The sequence below is a fragment of the Dama dama genome, chromosome 33 (genome assembly GCF_033118175.1).
Source record: "Dama dama isolate Ldn47 chromosome 33, ASM3311817v1, whole genome shotgun sequence".
Lineage (NCBI taxonomy): Eukaryota > Metazoa > Chordata > Mammalia > Artiodactyla > Cervidae > Dama > Dama dama.
Genome location: NC_083713.1, coordinates 27,316,215 through 27,326,272, shown reverse-complemented (window position 1 = coordinate 27,326,272; position 10,058 = coordinate 27,316,215).

Below are 10,058 nucleotides of genomic sequence, written 5' to 3'. Positions count from 1 at the left end.
CTGCAGTTCCTAAGGGTTGTGGTGTGGGATGTGTTGGGCATTGTGTTATCTTCCGTGGCCCTTAGAATAGTGGAGACGATCCTAAGCCCTCATGGGGGGGTCAATGTTCAGCAGGTGAAATATGCATCAAATCTTACTTAGTTTACAAAGGGGCAAAATACTACAGGAAAACATTCCACTTTTTTTTTGAGTGATTATTGACTTTAGAATGCATCAGGAAGCATAAGTCTGTTTTAAGGTGGAAAGTGAGAACTTGATCATCTAAGAAAGACCATCTAAAGTAAAGGTAGGGTAAGGACCCAAAGGGGACTAGAATGTCCCTTCCTACCATGGACTGAATGGTTGTGTCCCCCAGAATCATATGTTAAGTGCTAACCCCCAAAATGATGGTATTTGGAGGTGGGGCCTTGGGAAGGTGCTTGGGTTGTAAGAGTGGGGCCCTCATAAATGGAATTACTACCCTTATAAAAGAGACCCCAGAGAACTGAGTGGCTGCAGAGAAAAGACCTGCAAAAAATGCCATTTGGGATCCCACCCTGAAAAGGGCTCAGGAATCCCACCACCTGGTCTCCATCAATGAAATTTGCCATCTGACAAGCCCTCCTCACAAACCCATGAATCCGATTTTTGGATCTGCAGTGTAGATGGACATGGAGAATTCACCTGATTCTGGAGGAAAGCCTCCAAGATGAAAGAGTCCAGAATTATTCCAGCAGGGAAAAGATTTAGGAGGAAAAAGAAACAATGCCAGGGAGAAGGATAAAACTTCGCCAACACGCACAACATCTATTTACTGTTTTGGGGGAGATAAGAAGTAGGGTGGCACCCACTAATCAGAAGCAGGATCTTTAATCCAGGAATGAGCAGAGCACAAGGAAGACAATCTCTCAGAAATTAAAAATAGAAGAGCTAAAAAAAAGGCAGACTTAGCAGATACAGTGGAACGATCTCCCAGAAAGATGAATCAAAAGACAAAAATGCCCAGGACGGAAAAAATGATAAGAATAAATAAAGGAATTGGTCTCAGAAGGCCAGCTGTAATCCAATAGGAATTCCAGAAAGAGAGGATAAAAAGAACAAGGTGAAAGAATTGGCAAATAAATGATACCAGAAAATCTCCCTGTGAATTTGAAAAGATCCATGCCATGTTACACCACTTTGAAATCTCAGAAACTGTGGATAAACACCCTAGAGGTATAAAAACAGGTTCTGTTCAAAAGAACAGGAACTGCAATGGCCCAGGACTTCTCAGTAGGAATACTCAATGCCAGAAAACCAAGGAAATCAAACTTCAGTTCATTTCTCTCCTCAATGGCAACAATTTCTAATTATGTAGATGTGAACTGTCGATTTAACCAAAAATCAGAATTTATCTATATTGGGAGAATAGGGGAAGGCAAAATAGGGAGACTGATGTAATTCTTCTAACACAGCAAGAAGCCAATATGTCATGTCCCAAATGGATAAATCAATAGCAGTATAAGCTTATATACAGGGGAAAATATAAGAAACAGCTGAAAAGGACAGGTGGGGGAAGGGAGCAGGAGACTGTCTTTTTCATTGTAAGACTTGTGTTATTAAACTTTGTAAACTACTTGTATGCACAAGATGCTAAAATCCATGGGAGGACCTTGAAAAAAAAGATCCTTTCCTTTTTTTCATCCTTTGATATGGTTGCTTTGTTTTCTCCAAGTGGTACTCAACCCTGCCCATCTTGTAAGCCCTTCAATGTTAGGAGATCTGGGTCTCCTTTTTTCTCTGGGTACAGAGGCTTATCTCAAAGACCAGTCCTTAATAATGTAGGAAATAAGAAATTTCCAATATGGCTTTGTGCCATGGACATAAAATACATGAACATTGTTCTTCATCTTCCTGGCAATATTTTGTGAAGTTCTTTTCCTGGTGTTTAGGGAGCTTGTCAGGCCCAGAGTGGACTCAGGTGGTGAAGAAAGGCTGTCCCCCTTGTTGTTCCTGGCGACTCCACCCTCAGTGGCTTCCTGAGTTGGTTTGTTGACTAATGGGATAAAGTCAGCCTTGGTTTTGGTATTCTACAGGTTGGAAGAGTTTTTTTTTTCTTTTTTTTCTTGGCATGAACATAAATTTGGGTTTGCAAAAATCATCACAGAACAAGTATGTCAAGTATGTCATAAAACCTTGAAAAAAGTTGGGGTGAGGGAAGAGATTTAGATTAGGCAACACCCCTTACCGCTCTGTCCTTTTTGATTTTGATAAATCTTTTAGAAGTGCTACAGATCAAGGGGAGAAAGGAACTAAAATATATGCTGTAGATCCTTATCTCTTTGGGGTTTGTGTTCTTACACCTAAGGTGTCTTCTTCCTATAAACCACAAATTCCTTACAAATTTTCCTTACAAATTTTGTAAGTGCCTTACAAAAGGGGCCACTTCCCTGGACCTTTTGTTGGAGGGAGGGTAAGGTTGGACCAGCAGTAGCAGGCACCATTTGGGGGAGGAAAGAAGGATGCTGCCAGAGCTCAGTGACCCTCAGGAATACACAGTGAGTCCACAGACCTCCCAGTGGCGCAGCAGGAGGGGCCCTGGGCCAGGACACAGTGCTTCCTTCCCCTCAGGGTCTCCTTTGCCCTTCAGGGGCTTCAGGTTCATTGTCCCGTTACTGCTTAAAGGAGCCCACACAGGTGAACCCCAGGAAGGTACTGTCTGGAAATGGCCCATCTCCACTCACTGTTCTCCTTTTTCCATTCTCTTTCCATCTTTCTCTGATTTCCTTTTTCTTAAAGGATCTGATAATTTTTCAGCTAACTGCTGAATCTTTTGGGCCAAGTAGACACATGCGTACTTCTCTGAGTTTGTTGAGATTAAGGGAGGTGGGGGAGTTTATATTTCCTAAATTTGGTTATTTACAATTCTCCTGGTGATTTAAAACATGAAACACCAGACCTGCCCTTGGATGAGATCTGGGCTGAGTTTAATCCAGCGCATGCCAGTCTAGCTCAGCCCCAACCTAGGGTGTATGGGAGTGGAAGGCTTGATGAGAGCCACCGTTATCTGATTAAGAGCACTCATTAACATTTGAAAAGCAGGTCTTGCCTCTGCTCTGCTTCTTCTTGCCTGATTTCTAGCAGCTTGTCCAGGCTCTGATTTTCTCTTCTAGAAGATTCCTCCTATGATTCAGCTTCTGTACCAGCCAATGAAATCAGTCATCCTCATCTGTATAAGACCAACTGTTTAGACAGTTCTAGAAGTTGTTGGTATTTTTTGCCATGTATACCAAAAACAAAAGGCAAATGCTTTCAGTGGCTTTCCAGCTAGAGAGGGTTATGGAGTAAGTTGCAACATGTCCGTCCTGAATTACCCACCACCCTCCCAGACTGGGGCTTTCAAGTCTTCTAGGAACAGTCTCAGTTCCCCATGTCAAGGATAGCACTTTACTGGCCCTTCCGGTGGAATAAGTTTGCTTCCTTAAGAGAAAAGGGAAAGGGAGGTCCTACTTTCTTATCTAAAGGGAAAAGAATCAGTTTACAGTTCATGTAAAACTGTAAACTGGTGTGGTATTTAAAAGAAATCTTACACAGTTTTATGTTATATTTCTACAGTATTTTCTACAGAATGCAAGCATTTCTTTGTTCTTTATTTTATGCAATGAAACCAAGAGCATGACAAGTTTAATTTCATTCAGTTCACATGATAATATTTCTTAAACATAATTGGCATTGAGATAACCTGGGGGACAGGTATAATACAGCTTACCAAGCATCCTGACTCTATGGGACTTCATTTTGAGAAGCCCTGACCTTTAGACTTGTGACTTTAAGTGTCATGGAGTGGGTTACCATTTCTTCCTTGGGGAGATCTTCCCAACCCAGGAATCAAACCTTTGTCTCCTGCATTGGCAGGCAGATTGTTTACCACTAGGCACACAAAATTGGACAGGGCCTTAAAACTCCTAAATTTCAACGCTTCCATTGACAGAGACGTTCTCCCAGGCTCCTAAAGCTTGCAATGCTCCCACGTCAGAGGCAGAATCAGGCATGGATCTTGGTTCTGCACTTTCTGAAGACCCCATCCTACGCAGTAACTTGAGTGATCCTGTGGCCTCATGTATTTCCTGCTCTCTCCCTCTCTGAGCCTCCTCATTTCCTGCTTCCTCCCTGTCCTCATTCTAACCAACATCCTTAAGTCCTTCCTTCTCTCTGATTTTATCCTATCCCTGCCTTCCTCACCACCCTTATTTACAGTCTAGTGCCAAGTTCCGTGACACTGCAGTGATGCACGAGTCCTCTTGCTCTATCTGATGAACTCCTACTCATCCTTCAAGACCTAAGCCAGCTTTTGTTTTCTTCAAGTCCTTCTGAGTCTCCATTAAATTCAGATAATGTCTCCTGTCTCTTAAAATTTTATATAGGAATGGTATTTATATAGAAAGTCCTCATTATTTTGTATTTAACTAGTTTTTGTTGACTTGCTTACCTTCTCCACTGGTGTATGAGGTTCTTGAAAGCAAGTACCCTACGTGATACATCTCTTCCTTCGCATCCTCTGTACCCAGCTCTCCTGGTTAACTATGTGAAAAATACTCCAAAACTTAGAAGGCTAAAACAACAGAAAAGATTTAATTTGCTCACACATTCACAGCATAGACAGGATTCAGGAGACAGCTTGTCCTTGCTCATGCAGTTCAGCTAGGGTGGCTCCACTGGGTCACCAATGAAGTGATGACTTCCGCTGGAGTGTTCTCTTCTAATGCAGCTCACTCATGTGGCTGACAAGTTGGTGAAAACTGTCAGTTCCTTTCCATATGGGCTTCTTTACAGGGCAGCTTGGGTTTCCTTACATAATGATATCTGGATTCCAAAAATGAGCATCCCAACAGAAGCTGATGGAAGAAGTTGTATTACCTTTTATGACCTGGCCCTTGGGAAGTCAAATAAATGATGTCACTTCTGCTATGGTCACAAGTCAGGCAGGGAACATAGATGCACTTCTCTATGGAAGGACTGTCAGAATCACACCGTGAAAAGAGCTTGTGGGATGGACAAGGTTGGAAATACAATATGTCACCCTAGCACAGAGCCTAGGACTCAATAAGGGATTGGTAGATGAATGAATAAATGTATAAATAAATAAATGGCTAAGTAAAGCCAAAAGTCTCAAACTTTTGCAGCACCAGAAAGAGCAGTGGCTTCTGAGGGGTTCTGATAGGTATTAGGTTACTTGGAGTTTTTCTTTTGGGAAGATATAATTTTCACAATTGTTTTGGATATTTGAAAGTTTTCCTGTAACTGAGAAAGAAAATGAATTTAGAGAATCTCAAGATACATTCCTTTTTGAACTGAAGTTCTAATCCTGAGACAGGGTATCTCAGGCATAGCAATGGGAGAAAGACCTGTTTTTAGCTCTATCTTCTTTTGTACACTTTGGCTTTTGAACCATATACAAGTATATATTTTTATAGTGTTTAAATTCTAAAACAAAATTTAAAATCAAAACGTATTATAATGGGAATGGGGCTTCCCAGGTGGCTCAGCTGTAAAGGATCCGCCTGTCAGTGCAGGAGACACAAGAGCCGCAGGTTCGATCTCTGGGTTGGGAAGATCCCCTGGAGAAGGAAATGGCAACCTGCTCTGGTATTCTTGCCTGGAAGATTCCATGGACAGAGGAGCCTGGCGGGCTATAATCCACAGGGTCCAAAGAGTTGGACCCAACTGAGCGAATGAGCACATAATAGCAAACATTATAGGCATCATCACCAACTTACCCTCAAATGATTCAGAAAAAAAAAAAAAAAAAGTATATGAAGATGGAGAGAAATTTCGAGAGAGAGAAACAATGATAAAGCAAATGGACAAAATGTTGACAATAGGTGAGTCTGGGTAAAGTGTATATGAGTGTTCTTAGTATTACTATTTTTTGTGCTTACCACTTTCCTATAAATTTAACATTCTCTAAATGCAAAATTTTTGAAAATTATGATGGAATGAACATGGATTGCAGCGACTGGACTACCGGCAAAATGGCTTAGTTTTTGAGAGGAAGAGTCCTCCTCCTCTCCTCCTCCTCCTAATTGAAGTGTAGTTGATGTATAATATTATATAAATTACAGGGGCACAATCAAGGTTTATTCTACTTATAGTTGTTATAAAATGTTGCCTATGTTTCCCATGTTGTACAATACATCCTTTAAGCTTATTGTATACTAACAGTTTGTAACTTCCCATTCCCTCCCTTATATTACCCGCGCCACTTCCCTGGGAGGAACACTCTTTTCAGCTGTTTTCTTTGTTGCTTGCCTAGTGCAAATTTAGGTTTTCATTCATAAATCTTCTTCTGTTTCCTGGACTAAATCCTTTGGTGAGTTTAACAGTAACACAAATTAGAGAGAAAATCAATGAAAGTTATTGTAAAAATGAGTTCTATCAAAATAAATGGTATCATGTTTAGCAGGTGACATAACAGAATGACACATCTGTAAGCTTCAAGTGTGTTGAACTTTGTGTCTTTAATATTTAAATTGAAGATTCCATAAGAGAGAAAGGGAAAAGAGAAGAGGAAGGGAACTCACAGTTATTTAGCACTTCCTGAGACAGATGCTGTGCAAGAAATTGTAAATGCATTATCTCATTTACTGCCCTCAAAACCCGAGAAGGCAGATTGTACTATTCTTCTTCTGTAGCTGAGGAAACCGAGACTCTGCTCAGTGGTTGTGTCCATACTGATGCCCTTGACTTCAAGTAAGGAAACTTCAACTTAACTGGCTGGAACAAGGACATTTATTATCTCACATGCTGAGAGCCAGGAAACAAGAAGAGAAGACTGATAATATGTCAGTGACTCTGCTAGCTCTGACAATACAAAGATGAGAAAGCTTAGCTGCTGCTCGTGGGGAGCTCACAGTAGGAGTAACACTGAAAAGGCAGACCCAAAGTCTGTGGACTTGTTCAGCATTGGCCATCAGCAAGTAGTCTGTCTTTATCTTTTTAGGCACCTGTGATTATTATTAAATGAACACATGGTTTACAGATAGCTATTAAGTAATCATTGCTTTTAAAGAGAAATACTTGTGCCCCAAACTAGTGATGTATTTTCTCATCAGGACTAACATCGTTTCTGTGTATTTACATATAATTTTATTGGCTTACATTTTCTGTACTCTTACATCATTTTGCTTCTTGGCTTTATTTGCAAAGAGGATAGTTATCAGGTCTTAAGAATCACTTTCATGTTAAGTCAAGAAGAGTTTGAGTCATTGTGACATTTCATTATTAAAAATATAAAAATAAGAATTACATTAATTTTATTGTGGGCATGTCTTTCCTTTGCATGAAAACCATTATTAGTGTTATGAAAAATAGATCTATTTCGAACCAACACTGCAACACTTCATTGACATTCTTCAAAAAGTCGCATCTTATTAAAATCTTTTTTTTTTACCTTATAGTCTTCTGCAAGCCTCTCTTTATTAGACTGTGGTTTCAGTTTGTCCCTACTCCAGTTTTCTTAAACCTGTGTTGTGAAAAGCACATTGCACTGGCACCGCAGAGATGTCAATACTAGTTTCAGTTTAGCTACTAATTGTTCTGCACTTGGGCCTCAGCTTTTTATAAAATAAGGTGGCTAACTTGGGTCAGACATGCAAGATAGATATTATCTTAAGGTCTGACTCTGTTAGCGGCTGTCTGAATCACTGTGTAATCAATTGGCCATGTCTGCCGTGGGTTGAGAGGATAGTGGTAACTCTACCATGTATCTTTTTTCAGGCTAGATAATATGTGTGTATTTTACTGGTTCTCTTGATTTAAAAAAAAAAAAGCTTTATTGAAGTATAAATGACATGCACTAAACTAAAAAGTAAAGTGTAATTTGATGTTTTCCGTATGTATTGTATTAGTCATATTCTCCAGCAACAGAACCAATTATATATTTTCTCTTTACCTTTTCTTTTTCTTTCTTCCTTCCTTTCTTTTTAGAAATTGATGTGGAGGCTGAGAAGTCCCACAATCTGTCATCTGCAAGCTGGAGACTGAGGAAAGCCAGTGGTATAATTCAGTCTGAAGACTTGAAAACAAGGGAAACTAACCATACTGAGTCCCCTGATTCAAATGCTAATCTTACCTAGAAATGCCCTCAGAGATACCCAGAAGTAATGTTCAATCTAGGAACCCTGTGACCTAGTCAAGTTGACACATAAAATTAGCCATTAAGAGTATATACCTATGAAACCATCACAACATTAAGACAGAGAAATACACATTCCCCGCCCCCCCAATTTCCTCATGCCCCTTGGCATCCCTCCCTTCAGCCCATCCTCACTTCCTGTGCCCCACAGACAACCAGTTTGGTAAGGAATCTGCCTGCAATACAGGAGACCTCGGTTCAATTCCTGGGTCAGGAAGATCCCCTGGAGAAAGGAAAGATTACACACTCCAGTATTCTGGCCTGGAGAATTCCATGGCCTGTATAGTCCATGGGGTTGCAAAGAGTTGGACATGACTGAGCAGCTTTCACTTTCACTTTCCAGACAACCAGTGATCTATTTTCCATCACTGTATGTTAATTAGCTTTTTCTAGAATTTTATATAAACAACATCATACATTGAATCTTTTTTTCTGGCTTCTTTCAGCATAATTATTTTGAGATTCATCCATGTTGTAGCATGTATCAGAAGTTCATTTTTTTACCAAGTGACATTTTAGTGTATGGATATAGTAATGCCATCATTTGTTTATTCATTCCCATGTTGATGGACATTTAGGTTGTTTCTAGCTTTTAGTTATTACAAATAAAGCTGCTATGAACATTTGAGTACATGTCTTTTTATAGACATATACTTTGATTTCTTCCTAAGGTAAATACTTAGGAGTAGAATGACTGGATCATAAGGTAGATGCATGATAAACTTTTAAAGAAACTGTTAGACTGTTTTCCAGAAGTATTGGGCCCTTTCACATTCCCACCAGCAGTGTACAGGGGGTCCAGTTTCTCTATGTCCTCATGAGTAGTTGGCCAACAAATGGTATGTATGTTCAGTAGTTTTTATTTTGGACATTCTAATAGGTGCGTAGTGACATCTCATTGAAGTTTTAGTTTGCATTTGCTTTGTTGCTGTTGTTTAGTCCCTAAGTAAGGTCTGAATCTTTGGGACCCTATGGACAACAGCACGTCAGGCTTCCCTGTCCTTCACTGCCTCTGGGAATTTGCTCACATTCATACCAATTGAATCAGTGATGTCATCCTACCATCTCATCCTCTGTCACCCCTTTCTCCTCCTGCCCTCAGTCTTTCCCAGCAAAAGGGTCTTTTCCAGTGAGTTGATGGTTCACATCAGGTGGCCAAAGTATTGGAGCTTCAGCATCAGTCCTTCTAATGAATATTCAGGGTTGATTTCCTTTAGTATTGAGTAGTTTGATCTCCTTGCAGTCCAGGGGACTCTCAAGAGTCTTCTCTAACACCACAATTTGAAAGCATCAATTATTTGGTGCTCAGCCTTCTCTGTGGTCCAACTTTCACATCTATGCATGACGACTGAAACAATCATAGCTTTGACTATGCCGACCTTTGTCCGCAAACTGATGTCTCTGCTTTTTAATACATTGTCTAGGTTTGTCAAAGCTTCTCTTCCAAGGAACAAGCATCCTTTAATTTCATGGCTGCATTCACCATTCACAGTGATTTTGGAGCCCAAGAAAATAAAATCTGTCACTGTTTCCACTTTTCACCCCCTGTATTTGCCATGAAGTGATGGGACTAGATGCCATGATCTTAGTTTTTTGAATGTGGAGTTTTAAGCCAGGTTTTTTCACTCTCCTCTTTCACTCTCATCAGAGGCTCTTTAGTTCTTCTTTGCTTTCTGCCATTAGAGTAGTATCATCTGCATATCTGAGGTTGTTGATATTTCTGCTGGCAATTTTGATGCTGGCTTGTTATTCATCTAGTCCAGCATTTTGCATGATGTACTCTGGATATAAATAAAATAAGCAGGGTGACAAAATACAGCCTTGATGTACTCCTTTCCCAATTTTAAACCAGCCCATTGTTGCATGTCTGGTTCTAACTGTTGCCTCTTGACTTGCATATAGGTTT